The following is a 25590-nucleotide window of genomic DNA, read 5'->3' on the forward strand; positions in this document are numbered from 1 at the left end:
TCTGAGATTTTACCTAACTCCAGTTACAATGGCAATCATTAAAAACAACAATAAATGCTGTTGAGGGTATAGAGAAGTGGGAACTCTAGTACACTGTTGGGGGAATTGCAAATTAGTGCAACCACTTTGGAAAACAGTATGGAGGATCCTCAAAAGAATAGGAATAAACCTACCATATGATTCAACAACACCACTTCTGGGTATCCACCCAGAAGAATGGAAACCAAACTACCAAAGTAATGCATGCATATCTATGTTCATAGCTGCACAATTCATAATTGCCAAACTATAGAACCAGCCAAGAAGATGGCCATCAACACATGAATGCCTTCATCTATACACAATGGAAGTTTCTTCAGTCATAAAAAATTTATCATTTGCAGAGAAATGGATAGAACTGGAGAACATTATGCTCAGATTAGTCACAAAAAGTAAAAAGTTGGCTGCTCACTCTAATATGTGGAATCTAGGGAGAAAATGGGTCATAGGAGGGATTCTAGACAAAGAAGGAGAAACCATAGATGAGCAAATAGTGCAACCTAACTGAGGGGGGCAAAAGGGGGAGATGAGATTTTTTTGATGTATGTTATGTACATTCACAAACATATCAATCACTAAGCCAAACATGAGGAGAGAGGAGGGAGGAAATGAGGTGGAAAGCGAGAAAGCACTAAATGAGTGATGTGTGCATGTATGCCTTTGCCATCTTGTACCCCATTAAGATGTATGACTACAATTCACCAATAAAAATAAAAAAGATATACTTCTCTTATGTATCATTTGGGGTCTTTCTTTCTTCCTTTGGAATTTTCCAGGTACACAAAGAGAAGAACCTTGAAGAGCAAGTAGAACAGTGAAACCCGGGTTTGTAGCAGCTCAGCTCTAGGAAGCAGTGCTGAATTCACCTTGCTTGTTGAGTAAAAAGGCAGAATTCTACGACAGCTGCACATTTGAATGGTTGGAATGAAGAAGAGAGCGTAGGAATATGGATCAGAAGAGAGCAATCTCTTTTGGGCTCCATTTAGACATCCAATATTTTGGGCTGCCAGTACTCATATTTCAGAAAGAAGCTCCATATTTCCTGCTTTTCCTTGATGGAAATTCTATGAGCTTCTGCATCTGTCCTCCAAACATGTAAGCACAGGGATGTGAACTTAGAGCAGAAATCACAACAAACTCTGGATTGAGACAACTCCTTGTATATATTCTTGCCATTTTTCTCTCCAAAAGTGCACAGCTAATCTGTGCTAAAGGAGAACCTGTCTGAGACTGAGTGATGCTGGAGGACCCTTCTCTGTCTTTTAACTGGGAGATGTGTATAGTAGATAGAGCAGAAGCTGGTGAGGAAGCCGGACACATGAAAATGCTAGACACATCTGCGACTGCCTCTACAAGAGCTGTGATCCAATCATAGACAAATGCTGTTCCTCACTAATAGGATCCTGGGCCAGCTCTGCCCAATTATCACTCACATATCACTTTCTCCCATCTTACCTGATCCAGTCCACCTACCTGTAAGTAACTGCTATGCTAGAGCCTTTAATTGCCAACTGTGAGTCTATCAAGCAATGTGAACTTTAATTGTGGGGTTTTGTAAGTAAGGAATAGAAAATACTAATGGGTCCTCAAGGCCTATTGTGGCCTATCCTCATATTTTTGCATATTTTCTTTATTACAATGGTAATACAAACATTTTATTTTATTTTATTTTATTGGTGGTACTGGGGGTGGAACCCAGGGGCTTTCTACCTCTGGGCTATACTTCCAGACCTATTTTATATTTTTATTTGGAAACAGGGTCTCACTAAGTTGCTGAAAGCTTCACTAAGCAGCTGAAGCAGGCTTCGAACCTGTGCGATCCTCCTATCTCAGCCTCCCAACTGCTGGGATTACAAGCGTGCACCACCATGCCCGGCAGTATAACCATTTTAACATTTTCTTTTCAAATGGCATACAAGTGAGAAAAGATCAAAGTCTCCCTGAGTCCAATTCTTCAGTGGCTACTGCTTTCTCTAGAACTTTCACAACTTTAATCACAACTTTAATTCTTTTATTAGCTCTGACTTATGCTTCTCCTTCTCATTTATTAGTATGATTAAGTAGATCAACTGACTTCCTCTACAAGTTGCCAAAATTCAACACACGTATCCTGTTTTCTCTCTCCACTTCATAAAATTTACCACTTATTTGATATGGGCATTAAAATTTTAAGTCTCATCTCTTATGACTTCCCTTTTGTGCCCCATGCTACAGTCAAATTAAGCTACTTTCCACCATTTTTTTTTTTTTTTTTTTGGTGCTGGGGGTGGAACCCAGAGGCTTTCTACCTCCGCTCTATACTCCCAGACCTATTTTATATTTTATTTGGAAACAGGGTCTCACTAAGTAGCTGAGGCTGGCTTCAAACCTGTGTGATCCTCCTGTCTCAGCCTCCCAAGCGCGGGGATTACAAGCGTGCGCCACCATGCCCGGTTTGCTTTCCACCTTTTAAAATGCCATTTGAATTAGAGCTTAGTTCAAATATTCAGAAAAATTTCTATGAATTAATTTGGCAAATATTTAATATGAAGATTGTTATGGGCTGAATTTGTGTTTTCCAAAAAGTCATGCTGAAGCTCTAATGCCCAACATCATAGAATGTGACTCTATTTAAATATGTGGATTTATGATTTTAAGATTTTTTTTTGGTGGTACTGGGGTTCCTGGAAGCCCTCCTTCCTCCGGGCTACACTCCCAGACCTATTTTATATATTTGAAACAGGGTCTCTTACGCCAGCACGGCTGGCTTCGAACCTGCGCGATCCTCCTGTCTCCGCCTCCCAAGCGCGGGGATTACAAGCGTGCGCCACCACGCCCGGCTAGATATTTTTATTTGACACATAATAATTGCATAGTTTTGTGGGATGTATTGTGATATTTTGATACTGCGAGAGGATCAAGTCAAGGTAGTTAGCATATTCTTTACCACAAATATTTTCACGTTGTTGTGTTAGTTATATTCAAACCTTTCTCTATTTACTGTTTATTTCAAAATATCTGAGAGATATAAATCTTTAGAGAAAAAATAAAGTCCAATAGAAATCACGAGGGTGGTTTCTCCTTTTCTGTCTAGAGTTCTTCCTGTGACCCCCCCGCCCCCCCTCCCCCCAGTTTCCACATATTAGGGAGAGCATCGATTTTTTACTCACGGTGACTGACTAATCTCACTTAGCATAATGTTCTCCAGTTCCATCCATTTTCCCACAAAGGACGCAATTTTGTTCATCATTTTGGCTGAGTAAAATTCCACTGTGTACAGATCCCACAGTTTTGTAATCCATTCATTTGTTGATAGACATCTTGGTTGGTTCCATAGTTTGGCAATTGTGCAGCTATGAACATAGATATACACACATTATTTGGATAGCTTGGGTTCCATTATTTTGGGTAGATACCTAAAAGTGGTGTACATTTACAAACATATCAAAGTTAATCAGTAAGCCAAACATGAGAAGGAGGGAGGGGGAGGGAATGAGATGGGAATTAAGGAAGGGCTAAATAAGTGATGTGTGCATGTATGCCTCTACCATTTTGTACTCCATTAAGATGTATAATTAAAATGCATCAATAAGAAAAGAAAAAGAATCAATGTCTAAGGATGATAGAATGTATAAATAAGAAAGAAAGAAATCAAGAGGGTGAGCCCTAATTCAATGTGACTTTCATCAGGGCATGCTTACAATCCCATTACTTGGGAGGCTGAGATGAGAGGATTGTGGTTTGCAACCAGCCTCAGCTACTTAATGAGGCTGAGGCCTTCTGAAACCCTGTCTCAAAATAAAGAATAAAAATAGGGATAGGGGTGCAGCTTGGAGATAGAATTCCCCTGGGTTCAATCCTCAGTTCTGCCAAAAAAGAAAAAAGAAATGAGATTAGGTCAGAGAAACACAGAGAAAGACCATGTCAGACACCAAGAGACAATTTCATCTACAAGCTAAAGAGATAAGCCTTGAAAGAAACCATGATGAGATACAATTACACACTTCTAATAATAGATAAATTTCAAAATACTTACAGCTTCAAGTATTGGTAAAGATTTGAAGATCTGGTGTTTTCCTACATTACTGATGGGAAGGCAAAATGATTCACCTACACTGAAAAATTCTTTGTTTTTTTTTTGGTGGTACTGGGGTTCCTGGAAGCCCTTCTACCTCCAGGAAACACCCCCAGACCTATTTTATATATTTTTTATTTGGAAACAGGGTCTCTTAAGCCAGTGAGGCTGGCTTCAAACCTGCGCGATACTTCCAAGCGCGGGGATTACAAGTGTGCGCCACCATGCCCGGCAAAAAATTCTCTGTTTTCTGAAAGAGTTAAATATGTATTTTCTACACTTTCCAGTATTTCACACCTGGCATAAAGAATAGAATATTGTGTTCATTGAAAAGTCTGTGCACTAATTTTGATTACACATGTATTTATAAAAGCCTAGCTGGAAATAAACCAGTTGCATATACATTCATTTGTGGATAGTGAAAGAAAGAAAGTTTAGTACTTTCTTATAATGGAATATTATTGGTTAATTTTGAAAAATCAATAAGAGGAATTCAGAAGGCTGAATAAGAGATTCTCAGCACTCCTACACAAAGAAGAATCAAATAACAGTGTATAGCTGTTTTGAGTAAAGATGCCTTGGGAAAACACTGGAAATCAACAAAAGGATGATTAGAAGTTCATAATGCTCAGAGACCTTAAGTTTGTAAGATCCTAAGTTTCTACAATAGTAAGAGAAACAAATACTCCAGTATCTGCTTCCCCATATCCATTACTAGGAAAGGGAGTGTCTCTCTTTTGTAAGGTTAAGTGAATAAGAGGGACATATATGCATTTTTGTTAGAAAGCCTGAAATAGCTGTTCTGAAACACCGTGAGAATCTCTCCTTTGCAGGGCTAAGGGGTGAGATTTTACTCTGATATTGACCCTGAGAACCAGTGTGCGTATTTTCCTCTGTGTTTCCCAGAAGTTATCAGCTCTTAGGCTTGTCCAGTCTAAGCCTCCAGGAACTTGTCAATTACAGAGTGGATATGTTTGACCCACATACCACCTGTCCCTGGCAAGACCCTCATAGACACACAAAGATCTCTCTTAATCCTGGACGTTTCCTAGGTCTTCTCAAGCCAATCAAGTTGATGATACAGATTAATCATCACAAATCTCCCTTTTCCAACTTAAAACTCAATCATATATCTTTAAAAAATACTTCATCTCTAGATAAACACAATAACAAGGTCATAATTCTGCCCAACCAGATATAACTATCCTGAGTACACCCAAATATACACTTTTTTCCTTCGAATAGGAGGCGAAGTTTCTGAGTGATGCTTACTCTTCTCCTGACATCTACAATATAATGACTATGATGTATACTTAGCAAAATATGTATGTACTGATCTAAAGTTGATCAACATTATGCCACATGGTAAAGGAATAATAGGGCTTAGTGAGGCCCTCTGCAACTTAGTGAGATCCTGTTTCAAAATAAAAATAAAATAGGGGTGGGGGATATAGCCCTGAGGTAAAAGACCCCTGGGTTTAATTTCTAGTAGCACACACACACATGTATGTGTGCATGTGAACCCACACACACACACACAAACACATGGTGTAAGAGCAAAGATCATAGCTTAATATATGCACATATATGCAGAAACATATTCTGAACAAGATAGGAAAGAAATATTCATGACAATTTTAGCACCATTTCTCTAACTGCTCATGTGGTTGCAGCTTGATATTTATTTTTAAAAAACATTTAATAAGCAGGGCGTGATGGTGCATACGTGTAATCCCAGGACCCAGGAGGCTGAGACAAGAGGATCGTGGTTTGTGACCAGCCTCAGCTACTTAGTGAGGCCCTCTGCAACTCAGTGAGACCCTGTTTCAAAATAAAGAATAAAAAATAGGCTGGGGATATAGCTCAGAGGTAGAATGTCCCTGGATTCCATCTCTAGTACATAAAAAATCAATCATTTTATTATAATAGTTTTATATAATAAATATGATAGTTTATTTAATGGTTTTATTATAAAAGTTTAAGAGTAATGCATAACATAAAGACAAGGTTATACATATACAGAGCAAATTCATTTAGCTTACATTGAATTGGTGGCATTATGTTTTTATTTGCAGCTGATATCTATAACTATCCTTTCTATTACTCATTATGTAGGTAGTCCTGCCTTCAGCAAGTACTTCGTCGGGTCTTTGTATGTATGGGTGTGTATATACATACATATGTGTGTGTGCTCACATGTGTGTGTGTACTTTTATTGGTGCTTTGCAGTTTCACATCATAATGTAGTAGAGTGATGGTGACACACATCTGCATGGCACTTGGTGAGTTTTTCCCCAGGTGTGTCTTTGTTCTTTACCTAGAGGAGTTACCCACAACTTCATTCCTGAAGGGTCTGGGCTATTTTCATCTTACCTTCATTGGGCTGTTGTTGCTTCTCACTGACATTAATAACAGGACATGGTGCTACTAAGAGGCACCCTAGGGAATCTCCTGCTCTTCAGGTACATGTTTCCTTCACTCTGTTGTGGAGGAATAGTCCAATTTCCCCTTGGCAATCTGGATCAGTCACCCCAACCACCTCTGTAACTCCCTTCTTAGCATGTTGACTCAGAGGCATGAGGAACTCAAAGTGTTCAGGGGGAACTCTTAACTCCAGCTCATCGGCATCACTGATGTACCTCCTGGTAGAAGCACCCCCACCACCACCACCCAGAGTTAAGACTTCTAGGCCAGTGGAGCCTAAAATTGTGGGGACAAGAAGAATACAGTTTTGTAGTAGGTAACTTTGGATAATAGTGACCGATACCATTCCTGTTTCCACTCCTTTAGTCCTGGACCTGTGGAGCCTAGCTATGGAAGAAACAGCATCATATATTGGATGCTCGTTCCTCTAGCTCTCTTCTGCTATTGTGCCCTAAGTATCTGCCTTGCCTGGCAATTTCACTTTTAGCATTGTTCCTTTATTATATAAACAGACTATGTATGACATGACCTAAATGACTCTAGTTACTTGATTTTTCACTTCCAGCATCCTCCTCCTCAGATTCTGCAGCCTCAGGAATGCTGAAACGATTTAAACAAGTACCTGCCCCCTGGTGGGCTTTGCAAAAATTGCAAAAAATGCTAGATGTAATAAATCCTGCCTTCAAGGCAGAATAAAATATGGTCGTGAACACCTTATAATGTAAAAAGAAAAAAAATCACACAAGTGGAAAGCCATTATCTCTAAGTTTGTATTTTCTTTCCTAAAGCTTAGTTTTGATCACTTGGTGTGTCCACCTATTTGCTCCTTAGTTTTTGTCTTAGCTGTTAGGGTAGGGGAAACACTGAGTTCAAGACATAACTTCTCCTTCAATTACGCAAGTCTCTCCTTGAAAAATAGAATGGGATCTTTCAGGAGATAATCATCTTCAAATTGCAGTTGCTTGAGATTCCTAAGCAGAGGGTTTACATGAGTCCTTCTTAAGAATTCCACAAAATAGGGAGGTAAGGTTAGATTCACTTCTATACACAAGAAAATATTTAACATGAAAATATTTACTGAGTACTCACAATCTTATAGAAACATTTCTAAGTGGCAGGGTATATAGTTTTGATCAAAGCAAAGCCCTTGTTTTAGAATTGTACATTTTATTGGGAGAAAGCTATTTCCAATATTCTTTTTTAACTAGAAAACATAAGATTCATCGATTTCTGAATAATGGTACTCTGGTTAGGCAAGAGTTTTAATAATGGTTTTGACAAGCAGCTCAGGACATAATGCTATTTGTACATTGCAATAAAAGTAGTGGAGACCTCTGGACATCACCCAACAAACTGGAGCCCTAATGCTGGGGGCTGTTCTGGGTGCTGAAAATGGACTTGGAGTGATTCAGGGTCATTATTCTCCCAGCTGCAAATGGTCGTGGGTGTGGGCTGCTGTGGGAGAGAGGAGAGGATGAGGAGATCAGTTCAGGTATCAGGTGTCTGTATTCACGAATCGCCAGACCTGGAAGGCATCTTAGAGAGAACCTCCTCCAGTATGCTTATTTTAGAGGCAGAGTAATGGAGACGTGAAAGAAGTGCCTTGCCTGCCTGAAATTACAATCAATGATCATTAGCAAGTTAGAATTAAAATTAAATTTGAATATATTATTAAGGAGAGCAAGTATATTGCAAATAAACACAAATATGGTTAAATTTTTAATAAAAGTCACAAGTAGTTATCTTTTAGAGGTAATGTTTTTATAATAAGAGTACGTAATTATTAAAACAGTCAAAAAACTTTATTTCCAATTATTCAAAAGAAATAAAGGAAACTTGATATCAGCAGTGCAATGTAAACTGTGTATGCATGCACATTACATGTATATATATATATATATGTGTGTGTGTGCGTGTGTGTGTGTGTGTGTGTGTGCTTGTGTTCTTGTTTTTCACTTTCAAAAATGTTCCTTATTTCATACAAAAAATACAATTGACATTGCTTGTCTCCCTAATAGGCAGTTAGTTCTTAATTATTGACATACAGCAGAATTAGCCTTCTGTGGTCCTGGTTATGACCTACTGTGGTCACTGAGATGTGACCCACATAGTTAGTGGAAATGATCAGGTTTCTCTCAGGGCTACAGAGTTTAATTTCCAGTGCAAAACTGTCTAGCAACAGTGAGTTCTAAGTCTTATGAAGAGCTGGCAGGGCCTCAGGATCGAAGCTTCTAGCACTGCTGGGGGATGGCTCTGGAGGAGGATTGTCCTGGAGAGTTCCCCAGATTTGCCCTGGACTTCATATGAGTAGGATATCAACGTTCCCTACACTGAGTTGCTGATGTATTGATTTATTCTCACCACACCATAACCTAGTTCATCCAACTCACCAAGAAATACTTATGTATAAAAAGATCCATGAACATTAATTAAACATTATCAAAAATCAGGTATCATGTGCAGAAATCTTATTATCAGTGAGACAGCAGGATCACAGGTTTAAGGACAGCCTCAGCGACTGAGTGAGATCTTTATCAACTTAGCAAAACTCTGTTTAAAAATAATAAAAACTAGCCAGGTGTGGTGGCGCACGCTTGTAATCCCCGTACTTGGGAGGCGGAGATGGGAGGATCACACAGGTTCTAAGCCAGCTGTGCTGGCTTAAGAAACCCTGTTTCCAAAATTTAAAAAAAGTGTAAAAATAGGTCTGGGAGTGTAGCCCAGAGGTAGAAGGGTTTCCAGGAACCCCAGTACCACCCCCCCCAAAAAAAAAACCTTAAAAAGGGCTCGGAGTGTAGAAAGCCCTAGGGAATCTCCAGTAATAACAACAACAATTTTAATGTCAGAATTTCATAGGCACAATAAATTTTATTTACATTAATTAGCCATCCTATGATTGATTGGTTTAAAATTAAGATTTTTTTCAATAAAAGATAATGATTTATAATGACTTATTGTGAGGGACCTCAAATTTCATTTAACACATCCCACAAAGTCATAGAGAGGCATACCTAAACTATCTAACACATGTAAGTTACCTCAAATGATCAGTTTCAAAACCCTGGATAATCAGAAATATGAAGAGAACTTTCAAAGTAGAGACTCCTCAATCACAGTTCTGGAGTTCTGGTTAGAAAGAGGGACGGTAGAACCTAACAAAGGGCATCTTAAAGACAGTTGTGGTGTTGTCTGGAAATCACTGGTCCAGATGAAATTCAGATTGCATTGTCAGCACGGCATGATGTCGCACACTTGTAATCCCAGTATTTGGGAAGCTGAGACAGGAGACCGCAGGTCTGTGGACAGCTTCTGCTACTTAGTGAGGCCATTCACAACTTAGTGAGACTTTGTTTCAAAATAAAGAATAAAAATAGGGCTGGGGGTGTAGCTGGGAAGTAGAAGGGCCCTGGGTTCAATCACCCCCCCCCCCCACACACACCCCGCATTGTCATCATCTATTTTTAAACTACACTCAACCTTGTATCCACATTTGAAAGTGGAATCACTTTTGTAATGCTGGGCCCAGTTCTCTAGAAGCAGAATTTGAGATGGGGATCTGTGTACATGTGATTAAAAAAGAAAGGAAGAAGGAATCTCAGAGAATCCAGAATGAAACGAGGACAGCAGGATAGGGAAGGGGGAGGAGCTGTCTTCTGTCTAGTCTCAGTGAGCTCCTGCGGGCACCGGAGCATCTGTTTCTCCCTGACTCACGGAGCTGGGCGCCTGCGCATCTCAAACAGTGGTCAGCCATTGGAGCAGGCCCCACATTTAAAGGTGCAGTCGTCTATTTGTCTAGTACTTTTATAAATTGTTTTTGCCTAGACAATATTTCTTGTATGTAACCAAAATAGCGGTTCCTCTAGTTAATCTCTTGAGAGGGACTTCCCTGAATGCAGGGGGTGTGAAGGGCAACCCAGAAGAAACAGAAAGAGCAAAACAATAACAATAAAAAAGGGAAAAAGCAACAGTTCCCTCAGTCTTTGCAGACTGACTCTGCTAAATTCTCCTCCAGAATTTGTAAGATACGCACTGAGCCACCCAAACGGAGGTAGAAACTCAGGGTATCTTCACTTTGATTCCTGAATATAGCTTTCTGGTTTTCCCTGTAAACAAAGTGTGTGTGTGTGTGTGTGTGTGTGTGTGTGTGTGTGTGTGTGTGTTTACTGGGTATCAAACTCAGGGGTGTTCTACACCTGAGCAATAGCCACAGTCCTATTTTATTTATTTTATTTTGAAACAGAGTCTCACTAAGTTGCTCAGGGCCTCATTAAGTTGCTGAGGCTGGCCTCAAACCTGTGATCCTCCTGTCTCAGCCTCTCAACTACTGGGATTACCGGTGTGAGCCACCATGCCCACCCACAGGTGATTTTGAATGTCCTAATATTGCAAATACTCTTCCTCAGCTTTTTGTTTGGGGTCCTACGATGCATATGGGTCATCTCAACTTACAACTTTTCCCCCTTGTTGTCCTCATATTGTTATTTCAGCTGGCAGCATTTTTCAGCAATGCTCACAACTTTCCTGAAATGAGTTCAGTAATAAAATAATAAAAGAGATGAATGTCTTGCTTCTTTCATTCAGGTAGCTCTCAGACACATAAGCTCAGCTATCCCATTTATCTTCAAATGTAGTCTGCACCATCCTCTCTTAAACAGGGGCTCTGCTCCCACACAGGATTGGCCTGTGCTACGATGGGGAGGGGGACAAGGAGGAGCAAAAAGCCACAGATGTCATTCAATTTGCATGTTGCCCTTTTCTTTTTCTTTTCTTCCTCCTTTTCTTCCTTTCTTTTCCTTCTCTTCTCTCCTTCCTTCCTTCCTTCCTTCCTTCCTTCCTTCCTTCCTTCCTTTCTTTCTTTCTTCCTTTTTTTCTTCTTTCTTTTTTTGCGGTACTGGGGATGGAACCCAGGGACATTCTACCTCTGAGCTGCAGTTCCAGTCCTATTTTTTTTGAATTTTTTTTTTATTGGTGCACTGTATTATTTCATTTTAGGATAGATTTTTTCTAAAAAAAAAATGTGTGATAGTTTTACCAGCCCTATTTTTTTTAATTCTTTATTTTGAAACGGAGTCTCACTGAGTTGCAAAGGACCTCACTAAGTAGCTGAGGCTGGCTGCGAACTGCAGTCCTCCTGTCTCAGCCTCCTAGCCTTTTTCTTAACTCAACATGTTTGTCTGTAGAGCTCTGAAAAGGTTTGTTTGAACAGTTTCTGCTTGTTTCTTGTGGAAGATGAGCTTAGAGCTCTTATTCCACTGTTTAACTGAAAAATTCATGGCTAAAACACTTATTTAAAGAAAAAAATTGTATTTCAGATAATTTAATGTTGGCATATAGTAAGGCTGATTTTTGTATGTTGGTTTTGTATTCTTCAAATGTGCTAAATTCATTCATTAGTTCTAATGGTAATTATGTTTTTAATTTTTCAGGAAACAATGCTGTTTCCCAGAATAACTGTAGAAATTTATATTCCCACCAACAGTGTGCAAGTGTTCACTTTCTCCACATCCTTGCCAGCACTTTTCATCTTTTGTGGTTTTGATAATGGCCATTCTTACTTAAATGAGGTGATATCTCATTATGGCTTTGATTTGCATTTTCTTCCTGGTTTGTGATGTCAAGCACTTTTAAATACATGGGTTATCCATTTGTATATCTTTTTTTTGAGAAATGTCTATTCAGGCCCCTTGCCCACACTCAATTATGCCTCAGTTTAAAGTAATTTTAAAATATGTTAAGCTTGCAAATTTTAATGTGTATTATTTTTATAGAACTTGCAATCTAAAACATTCACATGTAACTTTTTTCATAAAATAAATGTTCTGATCTTTTTGGAATGAAAGGTAAGCCTGACATGTATCCTTTAATCAAAGAAAATAATAGAATGAGTCCCATTGGAAACCTGCCAGAAAGGAATAGAGGGCCCTCAGAGAGGGAGAAGCAGGGCAAAGGCAGAAAGGAGGGGATAGGAAGGGATGCTTGTGGGGTTCTAATGGAGATCATGTGAAAAGAAACCACAAGAACACAGTCTACCTCAAACCTCATATAGACACAGGCTTTGATGCGTCTAATTCTAAAACTTAAGCTCACGCTTTTGAAAGTTTGAAATGATTAAACAACACACTCCTTAAGGATGGTGTCTCAATTCTGATACCTGGAGATTTAGAACAGGCCTACATTAAAAATCCATCAGTTTATTCATTTAGACATTTACTCAATAAACATTTATTAGTCCATGGAGATACTTTAAGGCCTACTTTCAGGGTTTGAATCTGGAACATACCCCAAGGGCTCATGTATTAAAGGCTTGGTCCCCAAAGCAGCAATGTCCAGAGGTGAAGCTTCTGGGAAACTATGATATCGTCGGGAACCTAATCTCATCAGTGGACTAGCCCAGTGATTGCTTCGTAGTCTGAATGGAGTGTTTAGGGGTGAGGCTTCTAGAAAGTCATGAGGTCATCAGGGAGTTAGACTCACCAGTGGACTACTCCACTGATTGAGTCATAATTTGAGTGGGGCATTGGGAGATGGTAGAAATCGTGGGTGGTGGGACTTAGTTGAAGGCAATGGGTCCTTGGAGTCATGCTTTTGGGGACTATATCTTATCTTTGCCCCACCCCATACCACCTTCTTCGACCTGGCTTCTATTAGGTGAGTAGCTTTTTTATCTGCCACACACTTCTTCCATGATACTCTGCCTTGTCACAGGCCCCAGTAATGGAGACTGCTGACCACAGATTGAAACCATGAGCCCCCAATTTTTTTCTGCTTTATGTCACCTTTTCCAAGTATTTTGTCACATTAGTGAAAAGCTGACTAATGCACCTGTCAAAACTAGAGAATATTATTCTTATGGGCTAGATTGAAATTTATTTTTTCCAATTTTTTTTGGTGGTACTGGGGTTCCTGGAAGCCCTTCTACCTCTGGGCTACATTCCCAGACCTAGTTTTACATTTTTATTTGGAAACAGGGTCTCTTAAGCCAGCGCGCACGGCTGGCTTCGAACCTGCGCGATCCTCCTGTCTCTGCCTCCCAAACGCGGGGATTACAAGCGTGCGCCACCACGCTTGGCTAGTTTTTTTTTTTTTTTTTCAATTTTAATGAGACCTAAATTGTAGAAAACAGAAAAAGACACTTACCAAAAATGTAACATTCATTTAGTCTCTATCAGGTACAGTGATCACAGAAATTAAGACCTTTCCTGGACTGATTTTAGCCTCCTGCTGAAGAAGGGATTCCTCAAACCAGAGTCCTGAACTCTAGAACTGAAAATTTCATATGGGGTGAAGTTCTTGGGAAAGGCAATTCTAGAGACACTGTGATCAGAGTTCTGTAGCAGGCCCTGTCTGAATCTTCACGAGGATGATTATTATCTTAACTGTTCTAAGATCAGGGGCCTGACACGGAAAGAGACGGGAGGGGGAGGGAAGGGGTTAGAGATTGGGTAGGGGCTGATTGGGTGATGTGTGCATATATATCTCCACAAGCTTTTTTTTTTATCCCATTGAGATGTATGACTACAATGCACCAATAAAAATTTATTAGAAAAAGAAAATATACCAAACCAATAGGGGCTCTGGAAGCCACATTTATCTGACTAAAGCGGAGGCTCTCCGTTGCTGTTCTGTATTGTTTCCTCAGATCTACAGGGATTCCTGAGTGCAGCTGCAGGTGTGTCCTGCAGAGAGCTCTGGAGAACCAGCTGAGGGCCTGCTTCCAACGCTGCCTGAAGGAGCCAATGAAGAAGTAAATGAAGGGTTTGGCAGAGCACTTAACACAGGACAGGACCAGTGCAACCCGAAGTTTACAAGAGAAGCAAAATCATTATGAGTCCAGAGTAAGAGGAACCAGTAGAATACCCAAGGTCAGTACAGAGAGGAGGAAGACAAGTACCGTGATCATGATGGCCACATAGGGCCTGGTCCATGGTGTCAGCCTGGGGCTACAAGAAACTGGGGCTGAAAGGGCCAGGCTGGACCCAAAGAGAATTGTGACTAAAATCAGACACCAGCATGGTGGTGCACGCTTATAATCACAGGGAGGGTAAGACAGGAGGATTCCGGTTCACAGACAGCCTCAGCTGCTATTTAGTGAGGCCATTTGCAACTCAGTGAAACCCTGTTTCAAAAAATAAAGAATAAGCTGGGCATGGTGGCGCATGCTTGCAGTCCCCGGGCTTGGGAGGCGGGAGACAGGAGGATCGCGCAGATTCAAAGCCAGCCTTCGTTGGCTTAAGAGACCCTGTTTCCAAATAAAAATATAAAATAGGTCTGGGAGTGTAGCCCGGAGGTAGAAGGGTTTCCAGGAACCCCAGTACCACCAGAAGAAAGAAAGAAAGAAAGAAAGAAAGAAAGAAAGAAAGAAAGAAAGAAAGAAAGAAAGAAAGAAAGAATAATAGGGCTGGGGATGTAGCTCAGAGGTAGAATGCCCCTGGCTTCTATTCTCAGTACCACAAAGACTAAACAACAACAACACAAGAACAAAATCAACCATGTGGCACTGATGAAATCAAGGGCTTGGCACCTGACATGGTCAAAATCCCTAAGTAGCCACAGTAGTTTCTTTCTAGTACACTCAGCAGCAGGGACAGGGCCAAGAGCAGGGCACACATGATGGCTGACAAATGTCTTGGGCGATGGTAGAGATACCAAATGGGGAACAAAATGGAGAGATAGTGCTCAGTGCTAATGGAGCTGGGCATGCTCATATGTTTTCTCTCACAGGTGGAAGCTAAAAAGATACTGAGAAAAAGAGACTTAACTGAGGAGAGATACAGTAGAATAGTAGAAGCAGCTTTGGGAAGGGAAATGGAGTGAGGAAAGACAAGACCTGAGAAAGGAATCAGTTCAAACAATCCTGTGTACATTTGTGAAGCTATCAAGACCAACTGCAGTATTATAAATAGGGAGGGTGTCGGGAGTGGTGGTGCACGCTTTGTAATCCCTGTGTTTGGGAGGCGGAGACAGGAGGATCGTGCAGGTTCGAAGTCAGCCTCGCAGGCTTAAGAGACCCTGTTTCCAAATAAAAAATATAAAATAGGTCTGGGAGTGTAGCCCGGAGGTAGAAGGGCTTCCAGGAACCTCAGTGCCACCAAAAATAAATAAATAAAAATAAAAATAAAAAATAGGGAGGGAGGGAGCAGGGTGAGTCTGGAGGGAATGCACGGAGTGATGGGTATAAGTTTGTTTCTACCACACTAAACCTCAATGTGATGTATGATCACAATGCACCAATATAACTATATTTTAAAAACACATCAGTTATATTCACTAGATTATTTATTCAATAAGCTTTTGTTAAGCTATGAAGATATTCTAGATTCTGTGAAAATTCAAGAAGAGCAGCGAGGCTTATGTGGCTTATTTATCTCTTTTAATATCAGTGAGACAAAAAGTTGTAAGGAACAGAAGAAATCATCTCAAAAATATAACATTTTGATGCTTAAAAAGTGAAGTCATCAAAGAAATTTGGACCTTTTCTGCTGTTTTCAGCCTTCTGCTGGAGGACAAGTCAATCAAATTAAGAAGAGCTGTGGGCCAAGGGTGTGAAGCTCACTGAGAATGGCATGGACCCTGAGTTGAGGCAGTTCCAGAAACACTGCAATCATTTTTTGTAGTTGTTTGACAGGCCTAGTCTCATGAAGATGATTATTATCTTAACTATTTAATATCAGGTGACCAACTGACAAGCTTATGAAAGTCTCCTAAAATGAGAAGGATAAAGCATACTTTCAAAGTCACATCTGTTGCCGGGCGTGGTGGCGCATGCTTGTAATCCCCGCGCTTGGGAGGTAGAGACTGGAGGATCGTGCAGGTTCGAAGCCAGCTACGCGCGCTGGCTTAGGAGACCCTGTTTCCAAATAAAAATGTAAAAATGTAAAAATAGGTCTGGGAGTGTAGCCCAGAGGAAGGGCTTCCAGGAACCCGAGTACCACCAAAAAAAAAAAAGAACAAAGTCACATCTGTTTTATCAGACAGAGGCTTTCACTGGGCCCGACTTTTCTACTCCCCAGGATTTCCTGAGCAAACCCTACCTTCACATTCATCTATCTCAGAAGTGTCCTGCAGCAAACCAGTTGGAAGGTACTGAAACCATTGCTGGTACCCAAGGATCCAACAAAGAAGTTAACACTGGGGTTGGAACAGCTGTTAGCATAGGACAGGACAAATGTCACCAGATTCAGATGGCAAGGGGTAACATGAAGGCTCTGGATCCAAACTAAGAGGAATCAGTGAATGTCAAAGGGCAGGAAGAAGAAGACCCCAGTGAGCACATGGTCACATCCAGCTTTGTCAGTGGCAAAACACTGAGAGTAATAAAAAAAATCCTGACCAGCAGGGCTGGGCTGGACCTAGAGAGAATCACAAATAACCATCAGTCATAGAATGTGGAGAAAATAAAATATCAGACACCGGTCATGATCAAATTCCATAAACAGAAGGTATCAATGACTCTCTTATCGGTGCTCAGCAGCAGTGACAGGGCCCAGCTCAGGGCACAATGAGCACTGACATGTGTCCTGGGTAGAAGTAGAGGTGCCAGAAGGACCACAGGATGGTGGACTGTCAGTGCTCAGTCTAGTGGTACTGAGCGTGGTCGGGCCTGCAATGTGGGCAAAGGCCAACACAATGAAAAAAAGCAAGAGGTGGAAATGGAAATATGAATTTCTCCAAGTAATCTACAGCCTGGAAACACAGAAAGAGGAAGTCAGTCCCAGCCAGGCCAAGGATGTAGAAGAAGGTGTTTCTGGTCATGCAGAAGTCCAGTAGCTAGAGCACAACTGGATAGCCCCATGTAGAAGATTAAAACTAGATCACTACCTCTTACCCTACACAAAAATCAACTCCAAGTAAATTAAAGACCATGATGTAAGACCTGAAACTTTGAAACTACCAGAGGGAAATACAGGGAAGCACTTCAAGTTACTAGAACAGACAACAATTTCAGTAAGACTCCAATAATTTGAGAAACTAAAGTGAGAACTGACCTACGGTATATGAGTTCCCTTTCCCTTGCATCCTTGCCAGCATTTATTGTTATTTGTATTACCTAATGATTGCCATTCTGAATGGTATGAAATGTAATCTCAGTTTATTTTTATTTGCATTTTCCTGGTGGCTAAAGATGTTTATCATTTTTTTCATGTAACTGTTGGTTAGTTTTACTTTTTCTGAGATGTGTCTTTTCAATTTATCTGCCCACTTCTTTTTATTTTGGTAACAGGAATTAGACCCAGGGGCATTCTACCTCTAGCTACACCCACAGCCTTATTTATTTATTTATTTTTGAAATAGGGTCTTTCTAGGTTTCTAAGGCTGACCTCAAACCTGAAATACTTCTGTCTTGGCCTCCTAAGTACTGGGATTACAGGTGTACATCACCATGCCTGGCATCTGCCCTTTTTCAGCAGGTCATTTGGTGTGTGCGTGTGTGTGTGTGTGTGTGTGTGTGTGTGTGTGTGTTTATGTTTGGTGCTAAGTTTTTTAGTTGTTTATATATATTGGATATAAATAATCTGTGGGAAATCCAGCAGAGATAATCTCCTACTCTGTAGGTTGCCTCTTTACACTGTTGTTGGATGTACAGAAACTTTTGAATTTGATATTATTACATTTATTATTACAATTACTTCCTGAGCTATAGGACTTCTATATAGGAAGTCATTGCCTGCGCCTATATGTTGAAGTGTTTCCCCTGTGTTTTCTCCTAGCAGCTGCAATTTATCTGATCTTCTATGTCCTTGATCAATTTTGAGTTGACTTTTATAGAGAAAGAGTTATAGGGATTTTTTAATCTCCTACATAAGGATATCCTGCTTTCCCAACACCACTTATTAAAGAGACTGCCTTTTTTTCTAACATATTTTTCTTCTATGTATAGAATCCCAACATCTGAAAATAAAGATAATTAGACTTTTTTTTTTACTTGTATCCATTTTTTTTTTCTTTCTATTGCCTGATTGCTCTGGCTTCAGTTTCAAGTAATGAATAAGAGTAATAAGAGGAAGAATTCTTGTCTTTATCCCGATTTTAGAGAAAATGATTTCAGTTTTTTCCCCATTCAATATGATACTGGCTTTGAGGTTGTCATATATAGCCTTTATAGTATCCAGGTCAGTTCCTTCTATCCCTAGTTTCTACTTTCTGTAGAATATTTTTTTAAAATTATGAAGCAATGTTAAACTTTGTCAAAGGCTTTTCTTACATCTATTGAGATTATTTTAGTCACTGGTTCTATTTGTTGTTGTGTCTAGAAAGTTATTCATTTCTTCTAGAATTTTCAGGTTTATTTTGGAATATAACTTTCAAAGTAATTCCTAATGCTCCTCTGGTTTGTGATGTCTTTTGTACTATCCCCTTTATCCTGCCCTCTGTTCTCCTCTGCAGTGTCTTCCTGTGGCTCAATTCAACCAGAAACCAGAAAAAGAAGCATATTACAAGAAGAGATTTAGAAACCTCCCTCTTGAGATGCCCAACAGAAGAGAAGAGGATAAAATGAAAATCTTGTCAAATTTGTCTCTCCCTCAAACCTATTTATATCCTCCTTACTTCCTGGGACTTTTTTATCTGAAGGCGATGAATCATTCCTGGTCTCATCCGCATCAAAAGTTACTGTTTACAACTTCTTTCTCTAATATTAATTTTAAGAAGGCTTCAATCATATTCATAAAAATATGTAAATAGAATATAATTTTAAAAGATAAAATGTATTACTTTTGATTGGAGTATAAAGGTGAATGCTCTAATAGAGACCCATTATAATAATGGCTTAAATACGAAAGTAATTTAGACATTAACTGGAGCCTCCAATGCACTGAAACTCCTAAATTGCTACTCTGTAAACTTAGGTAGGTGACTTCATTCCCACAATCTTATATGGTTTCCAGCCATATCAGCACTCTAGCCTGGGGAGAGAGGGGAAGGCTATACTCCTTGTTTAATCCCAGGACCCAAGAGTTGGACTCATCACTTCTTCCCTCAGCCCATCAGTCAATGCCTAAGCACATGGTGCAATCCAGAATCATTGGAGGCTGGGCAATGGGGTTCTTTTCTGACATAAAACTCTCAGAATTACTATAGAACATAAAGCAAATTGGATTATGGAAACATCTGCAGCTACAGTTCCTGGTTGTCTCTCACATTCTGTGATCACATGAAAATAACTCTAGAAGCTCTTCTTAAATAATAAACAACAGCACAGAAAAGTGGGGAAGCCTCAGATAGGACCCCAGGAGACCAGGTTCTGGTACTGGGCCACTCCCCATGGTGTAAACTCAAGAAAATCCTTTTGAAGCTGAAAGTGATAAAGTCTCTCTGTGTTAAATCAATATATTTTAACATATGCTCTTTAAGAAACACATGTTAAATATTATAAATACATTAGTAAACAATACCAGACATGTCCTGGTCTTTATGGAGCTCCATTTGTGATGAGAATGACAACTATATCACATCTCAACAATAATGTGTGTGTGTGTGTGTGTGTGTGTGTGTGTGTGTGTGTATGTGTGTGTGTGACTAGGGATTGAACCCAGGGACATTCTACCTTCAAGCTACACCCCTCAGCCCAGTTTTTTATTCTTTATTTTGAAACAAAGTCTCACTAAGTTGCAGAGGGCTCCACTAAGTAGCTGAGACTGGCCATGAACCTGGATCCTCCTGTCTCAGCCTCCCAAGTACTGGGATTATAAGCGTGTGCCACCACGCCCAGCTTTAACAATAAATTTTAAAATGACACCCTGAGTGGCAATAATAGAGGTAGTAGAGGTTCTGATTTTCTCCCACATTATTCTCTGGCTGATCAAGTCCTCTGGGACTCTCCAAGAGAGTTAATGGTGAATGCATTCATTCCTTTATGACTATCTGCACCACCAAGAAGAGGATATATTCACTTTCTATTTGGAGGCCTCTTGCCTCTGCCAGTCTTCTTATTTCTGGAAATTATTTCTGAAATTTCAAGCTGCCTTTGCGAGCTAGGAAAGGGATCCTGGATTCTGCTATCAGATCCTAATCTGCTTTTGCCCAGCTCTTTTATACCCTATTTGACTGGCTTCTCTTTCCCTCTGTTTCTGGTGTTTATTCTTGCTAGATTTTATATTTGTCCACAGTTTTGAATGCCATCTTAGATATAACTTGTGAATTACTCCTCTGATTTGCCCCACTAACAATGTTGACACACCGAGTGGTGATGAGTTCTAATCCACACTGTTTGAAAAGATAAAAAGAAAATCCCCCACTCTTTTTGTGCTTCAGTTCCATCCTCCATAAAATGGGTAAAGTACTAATTTTTATGTCATAGGCTCTTGAGGGTACTGAAAGAGAAAAAAACCCTACAAATTATCAATCAGTTGATGCTTTTCTCTTTGATGTAAGCTTGTCCTCTTTTCTCAATTGAAATATGCCTGGGCATCTTTCTTCAAAATTCACACCTTGCACATTTCCTACTTTCCCATCATGGACTCCTCTCACACAAAAGCTTTCATCTGCACAGCAAACTCTACTAAAAGTCTCCTGGGATAGAGAATGGAACAGGCTACATTCCATAAAACACTTTTTAGTCCTCCAACAGATATTCCCCTACTTCAAATACCTTTTTCAGTTGAACTCCCACCTCATCCTCTTCCTCTCTATTTCTTAGCGACTCACCTCGAATACAAATCGGACTTCTCACAAACTTTGCACCTAAATGCTTTTGGATACTCAGCAAAACCTTTTTGAGTACTCACTTTAATGTCACATTCACAGTCAAACTAAGTTATTTGAACACACATAGGTAATTCCTTTTTAACACAGAGATATATTTTTTACAAAAATAAAATGAATGCAGTTTCTTTTATCTTGTTACATGTATATGTTATTGATGACTTTAACTTTTTCTACTTTTTGTTTTCCATTTAGCACAAATATTTCACTCCTCTCAGGCTTTTAATTTCTGCACCCATGGAATAAATACTGATAACATAGTATGAAACACTTGAGAATAGACATGGAGGATATAAAAAGTACTCTGTTTCCAGTGGTTCACATACTGATATTTAGCCATTCTCATACCTGTCTTAGCAAGAGTTCACATGCACCTCAGGTCTGCAAAGAGTATCTTATTTATCCTTCTTGGATGTACTGCTCTTAGTAATGAGAGTGCCAAGATCACTTCTTGTCTTTCTTTCTTTTTAATTGGGTGTACTGTAATTTTATATCATACTGAGGTATAGAGTGTTAGACAAATCCATGCACACAACTCTTTTGCTCTCCCCACTGTGTGTCCCCTACCCTCAACTCACAAGTCTTTGAGATTGGACTTGGCAATTCTGTAAACCTTCACGATATTATTGCTACTATGCATTCTTTATGACCTCATCTCCCCCTTCCTTTATTTTCTAATCACCCTCAGTCATTCCCCTGGAGTCTCTGCTCATCTATCTTAAGTTGCACTTATTTCCAAGTACCTCTCTAGCTTCCACATGTGAAAGAAAGCATACTTCTGCTCCTTCTTCAGGACTGAGTATACTTGCTTAGTATAATATTCTTGAGTTCCAACCATTTTCCTGCAAATGGTGTAATTTTGTTCTTTATGACTGAGTAAAATTCTGTTGTGTGTATATACCAAAGTTTTGTGATTCATTTTTCTATTGATGAATATGTAGGCTGATTCCATGGTTTGGCTATTGTAAATTGTGCTGCCATGAGCATGATTATGCAAGTTTGTAATATTATTTTCATTTCCTTTGGGAAAATGCCCAGGAGTGCTATTGCTGGGTCATATAGTAGTTCCACTCCCAATCTTCTGAGAAATCTCCATGCTGATTTCCAAAGTGCCTGGGCTAGTTTTCAGCCTCTCCTATGCCTCTCTCACATCAACAGGGGACCTATCTTGTAGTATAGAGAGAACACAAGCTTGGGAGTCATCATGAACTAAATCTGAATTCATAATCAGGGACTCCATAGATTTTGATTTACTTATTCTCTTTAAGCATCTGATTCTCTCTCCTGTGACACAAGGATAGTAATTTCCACATGGCAAGGTGGTTCTGAGAATTAGTGATCATATGGCATACGTTCAAGTCTTATTACCATTCCAAAGGACCTCAGTGGAGGATTTCTGAGCATGAACTCAACTATCCCAGTTTGGACGATGAAACTCAAACCCATGAATAAAAATAAAAATCAATCTTCCTCATCATTGCAACATGAAGATCCTGATTCCAAACTTGCTGATGTTTTTGTCATTGCTCTGGTTCTCCTGGAAGGAAATGCAATTGTGTTCTGGTTCCTGGGCTTCTGCATGCTCAGAAACATCTCCTCCATCTATATCCTCAAACTCGCTGAGACCAATCTCCTGTTCCTTTGCTGCTACATTCTATTTTTCTTGCTAGAACTCATCAATATCATGAATCCCTTTCCCATTTCTATTGCCAGCTTCTTAACCACTATGACTTTCCATATAACACAGACCTGAATATGCTCAAACTCATTAGCACAAAGTGCTGCCTATCCATCCTGAGGCCCATCTGAACCACTGCTACCACTAAAGACACACATCAGCTCATATGTGTGCCTTGTTCTGAGCTCTATCCTTGCTGTAGAGCATTCTAGAAAGGAACTCCTGTGACATCTGTTAGAGCCAATTTGGGGATGGCTGGTTGGTGTTAGACACCTTATGGTTCTAATGCAGCATGTCTGATTTTTTATTTAAAGTTCTTTTGGATCCAGCCTGTCCTTGCTACTCAATATCCTCTTTAGCTACTACTGGATGCTGCTAATCAAGTAGTGTGTAACCTTCCTGCTTATGGTACTAGTCTTCTGCCTCTGTGCCCTGCCCTTCAGCATCCACTAGCTCCTCTGTTGTATGAATTCAGAATGATTCCAATGCACTTGTCATCTTTACCTAGGTTCAGTTATCATGTCCTGTGTTAACAGATGCACCAACCCCAGCATTTACTTCTTCATTGAATCTTTCTTTTAGGCAGCAACTGAAGCAGCCCCTGTGACTGATTGTCCAGAGGACTCCTGCAGGACAAATCTGGGGAGGATGAATGTAGAGGCTGCCATCCTCGGGAAACCCAGGAGATGTCAGGAAGAATATCTGGGCAGAGATGAAGAGCCTCTGATCAGATTACCAGATGTATCTTTGAGAGTCAACACTGCCATCCCACACTTGACAGTTATCTGCTTTTCTCTCAGCCTTGTGCCTCTGAAATATGTCAGCTGTAAAACGTCTTCAAAAACATTTTTCAAATCTGCCGTTGACAGGGTTTCCTCAAGAAAGCATTATTCTGTAAGCAGTTTCCATCTTCCTTGAAATTAAACTTATATTTTCTCCCTCAGAATCTGTCTTTCTGAATGGTATATCTTCAAAATTTTCATGAGAGTGGAAAGAGTCACTCTCCAGGTAGAGTGAGGTCAGCAACTTGTTTGGTTGATAGGAGGATCCTGACTATCCCTCCTCTCAGGGATATTGTGTTTTATTAGTTTTTGTATGCACTCATTATTAGGGTGTAGTGGATATGCCTCTGTGTAGAACTTACAACATTTTATCATATAGATGAATTCATATAACCATCTATAGATATATGAATCCGTGCTTCATATATATGGTTATAACCATGATCACATTAAAAATGTGGATTACTCTAGCACTCAAACCTCCCTTGAGCTACCCCTTAATAGTCACCTACCTCATCCTAATTCCCAAACCTCCATCCATTACTGACCTATTCTCCATATCTCTATAATTTTGTCATATTATAAATGTTATTTAGACAGAATCATACTGTACATAATCTTTTTTTTTTTTGCTGTACTGGGGATGAAACCCAGGGGCATTCTACCTTCAAGCTACACCCCCAGCCCTATATTTTATTCTTTATTTTGTTTTTGTTTTTGTTTTATGGGTGGTACTGGGGTTCCTGGAAACCTTCCTACCTCTGGGCTAACACTCCCAGACCTATTTTATATTTTTATTTGGAAACAGGCTCTCTTAAGCCAGCATGGCTGGCTTTGAACCTGTGCGATCCTCCTGTCTCTGCCTCCCAAGCACGGAGATTACAAGTGTGTGCCACCATGCCTGGTGCTTATTCTTTATTTTGAAACAGGATCTCACTGAGTTGCAAAAGGCTTCACTAAGTAGTAGCTGAAGCTGTCCCCAAAACCGCAATCCTCCAGTCTCAGCCTCCCATATGCTGGGATTACAAGCATGCACCACCATGCCCGGCTCATACTGTACATAATCTTTTGAGTTTTTTTTTTCATCAATCAGCCTAATGTCCTCAAAACTCATCCAAATTGTTGCAAGCATACACAATTTGTTATTGATTTTTAAAATTACAGGGTAATATTCCATTATGTAGGTGAACTGCTTTTTCAAATTTACACCAAACAAAAATAAATGAATAACTATTCAGAAGGAGAAAAATTTGGTTTGTTTCCATTTTGGCTAAGATAAATAATGCTACTATGAACATTTGTGTACATATTTTGAAAATTACTGTTAGTATTATTATTGATGACAAATGATAACTAGAAACATTTATATGATTCAATGTAGAGTTTTAATATATGTATACAATTTGGGATGATTAAATCAAACCTACTACCATGCCTATCAACTCCTTATCTATCATATTTATGGTGAAACATTTAAGAGTTATTATTCAAGAGTTTTTCAGTTATTTGAAATGTGTAATATAGTATCTTGTCTAAGTCATCAGCTATTCAATAGATCTCAAAACTTATACTTTCTATCTGAAACTTTGTACCTTTTGATTAACAACTCTCCATTCTCTCTTTCTCCACCTCCCTAACCTTAGGATTTGGTAACCATCATTCCATTCTCTACTTCTGTGACTTAAACTTTATTAGATCCCATTTATAGGCGAGGTCGCAAAGTACTTATCTTTCTATTTCTGGCTTAATTTCACTTAGCAGTCTCCTGGATAAATGCTAGGGGTGGATTCCCCGGTCATATGGTAAATGTGTGTTTGTTGAAGAAAATTCAAAAGTTTTTAGAATGCATATATAATTTTAATTTCTCAGAGACATGTACACAAATATATGCAACCAGCCGGGCGTGGTGGCGC

This window comes from Muscardinus avellanarius (assembly GCF_963383645.1).
Source record: "Muscardinus avellanarius genome assembly, chromosome: 1".
NCBI lineage: Eukaryota > Metazoa > Chordata > Mammalia > Rodentia > Gliridae > Muscardinus > Muscardinus avellanarius.